General features: G+C 42.7%; 1 protein-coding gene across 5 annotated transcripts in view; it reads left to right on the top strand.

Moving 5' to 3' along the window:
• The window catches only part of DYRK1A (dual specificity tyrosine phosphorylation regulated kinase 1A), a 170525-nt gene that overhangs the window by 28121 nt on the left and 137075 nt on the right, over positions 1-5329 (top strand). For 2 of the 5 annotated variants that reach the window (XM_019524610.1, XM_019524609.1), the window contains exon 2: positions 752-832. The exons of 2 other annotated variants lie outside the window; for them this stretch is intronic. The gene's annotated coding sequence lies outside the window, so the exon portion shown is untranslated. Of the gene's footprint in view, positions 1-751; positions 833-1695; positions 1758-5329 lie in introns of those variants that run through there. One more of the 5 variants, XM_019524608.1, reaches the window with a different exon arrangement.

Here is a 5329-nt window from a genome sequence, read left to right as displayed (position 1 = left end):
GCTTGAACAGATTACCTTCTCATAGCACCTTAAAGGGAGATTGCTACCAAGCGATGTATTCTATATGAGGGGAGAACTTTATCTGTGACTTTTTCATCACACTCCTAGTGAGGGTTGAGGGTTTTGGCAACACTTAGGAAATGCTTCATGATTCTATTAGTCAGCAGAGATTTGATTTTCAATTTTGTTGCTGGTGGCTCAAGCTAGTACTCTAAGAGAGAACTTTTTTGCTTCATCCCAACACAAGAGTCTTTTCTTTGGCAACATTGTTCTTGACATTTGTTCAGCTTCATAACAATCATATCTTGAGTAGTTCTTAGGTAACTATTTACTAAAAAGCAAAAGTTAAAAGTGGAGTAGGCTTCCTGGATGGTGACTTGCACAATTCAAAATTCTTGACATCTTTAAGTTTAGCTGTCAGAAAAACACAGATTGAAGTAGTTTAGTTTTAATTCATGAAATATTAGCAAGTAATATCTGCAGCCTGTATTAGGTTCATGCAAGTTTTAGTGTATTTAATCATCCTCATATTAAAAAGCTCTTATGTCCTTGGATATTTGTAAACATTTGAATTTATTAATGTATGTTAACTTGAATTTAAGCTAGGAAAATCAGGCAAGAAATCATACGTAATGTTACTGTGAGGACTAAATCCATTTGGCCATCTCAGTGAAGAATGTATTGTTTTTTACATTACTTGAAGTCTTTAAATCAAGTTTGTTTTTGTTTTTTGTTTTTTTTTTTTTTAAAGAAAACTCTAAGTCACCCAGAAGATATGAGTTTGACATAAGAATTACTGAGTAAAATTCTGTGGCCTGTGTTTATGTAGAAGGTAAGACTAGTTGATCATAATCTTTTTTGCTTTTTTTTATATTGAATGTGTCACTTTTCTTGGTAGCAGTGACTTTACCTGGCAGAGTGAGCGAGCTTTGGTTTCTTTGAGACTGATCTACATTTATACCACTTTTTACAAGGTTAGAATGATGCTACAGATTCTTTATGAGATTCCTGTCCAAAACGATAACAGTTTTTATCTAAAGAAGCTTGTTGTTATGTGATTGTGTTTCTCCACACCCTTATGCTTCCCTCTTTGAGGCTCTTTCTCCTCACTTTTGTGACTTAAAAAGTTCTCAGATTTCTACCTAATGAGCTCTGATCTTAATAAGAAAATACACCAACTTTTGCTTCCCTTGTAACCTATTCTCAAGGCTTCATAATAAATCTCCACAGGTAGGCTGCCAGCTCATACATTAGTAAAAGTATAGGTGTTTGAATATTGGACATATACTTCCTAAAATTATTTTAGTAATTCAAGTCAAGTGGAAGCTAATGGCTTAATAACAAAAGCTCCCAGTTTTGAAGTTGGACCCAAAAAATTGCTTTCCTTTTAAGTTGATCAATTTTCACTTCCATGTTTTGATGGAGTTGGTCAGTTCACTTAGTTTTCCAGGCAAAATTTCCTAGAAAACAGAAGGTAGTGTTGTAAAAGGGCATTTCAGAGTTTTTGTATATCTTAAAGTATTTAAAATGGGCAAAGGTTCTTTTCCTGTTTTGTCTTTCTATCTTTGATTCTTCCATTTCCCCCACTGATGTTGAAATGGTCTTGCAGTCTTATAATGTTTAGCTGCCTAATGTTTAACATCCCTCTGAATGAAGGGTTATAATACTTGTCTCCTTTCCATCCTATTTAAAATAGATATGGAGAAAGACCAAGGATTAATTCCACAAAAGGAGTTGGGTGTTGCAACATGTAACTTGTAGGTATCTGCCTCTGAGTGGAATATGTAACCCTGAGTTTGGCATCTAAGTTTGCTGTAAATGTGTGTTATATGCATTAAGATGCCCAAAAATGTGATTTTTTGCAATACACAGCACACTGAACAGGCAGCTGCTGCGTACTCTGGCAAATAGGCAGTACTGAAAAGAGGGATGTGTCTTAAATTCTTTTCCTTTCTGTCATTTAGAGAACCCTACAATATATTTACAATTTGGAACTTTCTTCTGGAGTTAGGTACCTACACTGTTCTCTTCAGAAATGAAGGAAACTTATAAAGCATAGCTAGAGGAAGAGGAACTGATCAAGTTGTTTCCCTTTATACAATAGCCAGGAGATATAGACTTGAGTTGTATATTTTCCTCTGCCTTACAGGATTTAAACCTATGTCACTCGCCTCGAGAGTGTCTTGACCATCTGTGTGTCAGTTGCTTAGTTGTGGGAAACCCCCCCATCTAAGTTTGGCCACTGTGCAGATATGCATTTGAGAGCCAGTACAGGGAGGAGGCACAGCCCAGTAATTAGGATGCTTCTCTCAAGGTTCTGAATTTGGTCCTTGCTGTGAGGACTGCTTACTAGGGTTGTACGAAACAGGCCATATTCGATTTGGATTTGGGCCAAATTGGGGACAGTGATTCAATTTAGTTGATTTGGATCAGTGTCCACTATTTGATTCGGCTAAATCCGAATCTGAAGATTCAAAGCTGATTCGGCGAATCAGTGATTTGGTCATAGATGCAGCTTTAAATGTTTTTTTTCTACCAACCTTGAAGTACCAGGTGTGGCTCGTGAATGCTGCGATGCTGGGGTAGATGGAGCGTCCCACAGGAGTGCAGGGGGGGCTCCCTCGTGCTCGGGAGCGAACTCGGAAGTGGACTGAAAGTATTTCTGGTCCACTTCTGGGTTTGCCACCTAGTGTGTGGGGGACTTCCTTGGCTTGGTGATCAGCCATGGGGGGGACCCCAGGTATTCCCCTCCCCACAGAACCAGGAGGCACCAGTTGCCAAGCTGGGAGGTGCAGGAGGGACCCCCTGTACACTCCCCGGTGGACCAGAAATGCTTCTGGTCCACTTCCCGGTTTGCTGCTGAGCATGCTGGGGAGCCCCCCACGCTCCTTTGGGATGTTCCACATACCCCACCATTGCAACATTCATGAGCCACCTGGTACTTTGAGGTATATAGAAAAAACACTTAAAGCTGTGTCTATATCTGAATTGTTGAATCTTTCAGAATCTCTCCGCATTATTTGGAATCCTCCAAATCAGACTTGGAGAGATTAAAGGGTCTTCTGATTCAGTTCGGATTCAGACATTCAGCCACCGAATCGGGCTGAATTTCTGCCGAATCAAAACGGACCGAAGCTTTGCACAGCCCTGCTGCTTATGCATTTCATGTGAAACAGGCCTTGGATAAAGATAATTGTTGGGAGTGGAGGGGAAGGAAGAGCTGTGAGGAATTGAAGGTGATGACAAAGTTCAGAATATTGGTTTGGATACATGTAGAGTCCTTCAAAAGAAGATATGAGTCCAAGACTAGGTATGTTTCAAGGTGTTCTTGTTCATGCTACATTTTGTTTACACAGTTGTAAAGATGTTTTGAAACTAATGCGGTATATGGTTTATTTGATGAAACGATGCTGTTGTGTGCGTCTGAGTGTGCGCAGAAAATTATTGAGAAATGAATGCTGTTCTTAAATGTTTTTCCTTGCTGTCATCTCTAATTGAGGTTTGGTTCAATGCATTGCTGGAGTTGCCTTTACATGTGGTGCGTGTCTGGAGCTGTTGTAATATGTCCCGACTGGAGGATGTTCTGCTCTGCAATTGAGGTTCCATCTCCTTCCCTCCTCCTTGGGTCATATTGGGCCTGAGCTGGATCTTAATAATGTTCTGAATGTCTATCAGTTTGCTCTAGCTTTTCCTGAGGGCATATTTGAGTAGTAAGAATTTTAGATCTTGCTCCAGAGGCAAATTGTCTCTTAGTCATGTTGCTGTCATATATCAGCATAGATTTTTTTTTTAATCCATATTTGTGTACATGCGGCTATAAAGATAGGTTCAAACTATACAGATAAAAGAAAAGTGTTAGCTAATTCTTTAGTATTTTTCATGTATGACTAGGGATATGTAATAATTATTCCCTAGAAAAGAGGTTAAAATGTATCCTATGCACTCGATTTTGGCTGAACAAGATCTGGCAAGTTACAAAGTCACATGGGGCTGCTTACTTTGCCATCATACCTTTTTTCTGGATGTAAGTGTTAAAAACAGGCTAGATTATGTTATTATTCTATATAAGTATTTGGATGCATTTCAGTTGAAAAAGTCTGTGAAGGAGGGACTATCTTTGTATACTGTGATTGTAAATAGCACAAGCACAATTGGGTCCTGAGCCATGACTAGGGCTTCTAGGCACTACAGAAACACAGGAATATAATGCAGGTATATTGGAAGGGAGATGTTCACTGCATAACATGTTTTAGGCCCTTTTACATAGATTTCCTCCTGTGAAAGCCTATACGGTTAAACAAAAAGTATATTCTTAAAGTAAATGCATTTAACTTATTTAAACTAGAGATGCACCGATAAAGATTCTCTTGGCCTATACCTATAGCCAGTTATTCACCAGGCATATTGGTCGATACCAATCCAGTAACCGATTTACAGGAGCACAGCCAGGCAGTGTGGAGAGCAGCTCCCTGTAGATAAGTCTGTGGAGGGAAAGGGGTGTTGGGGAGTGGAGTGGGGCAGATTGAGGCCCCCATGATGAGGGAAGGAGGGGACAGGGGATGGGATGGGGGGAGAGGGGGCGCTGCCAGCCAGGGTAGTGAATGGGATCCTGGGGCTGGGGCGGGAAGCAGGACAGAGCCATGGGTGGCTTGTCCAGAGGATCAGCGTCCTGGCACTTAAAAATGGTGGCAGGGGCGATTGAACTAAAGCTTGTCAAATGAGCTTTAGTTCAAGTACTGCTGCCACCATTTTTAAGTTCAGGGATGCTTTTAGGAGCAGGGCTAAGCAGGATGAGGGTGGAGGTGGGTTGCATGCTGTGGGCTTGTGGCTCTCTGCCCTCCTGCGTTTTCCCTGGGAGCCACATGTTGACCACGCGTCCCCTGCTTGCCCGGCAGTGGGAGGCACAGCTTGCCACCATCCCTGCAGCCAGATGGGCAGGAGGTGAGTAATCAGCTTGTGGCTCCCTGGGCAAAGGCAGCAGGGTGGAGAGCCATGAGCCCACAGTGAGCAGTCCGCCTCCTCTCCATGCACAAATTCAAGGGGGTGTATGCCCCTGCTTTGCCTCCCCCAGGGACACACGCAGTGCCAGGACGCTACCACCCCTTCCCACCTCCCCACGCCCACTGGGCGAGCTGCCTGCGGCTCTGTTCTGCTCCCCACCCTGGCCCTGGGTCCCATTCACTGCCCTGGTTGGGCACTGTCTCCAGCCCTTGCCCCCGCCCCACTCCCTCCCTCACCATGGGGGCCTCAATCTGTCCCCCTCCTTCCCCCCACACACACCTCCCTTCTTCTCCACAGACTTACCTGCAGTGCCCTGCTCCTCATGTTC

This window comes from Gavialis gangeticus, unplaced genomic scaffold, assembly GCF_001723915.1.
Source record: "Gavialis gangeticus isolate Ggan-Ray unplaced genomic scaffold, GavGan_comp1, whole genome shotgun sequence".
Classification (NCBI taxonomy): Eukaryota; Metazoa; Chordata; order Crocodylia; family Gavialidae; genus Gavialis; species Gavialis gangeticus.
This window is presented reverse-complemented; position numbering and strand designations above follow the sequence as displayed.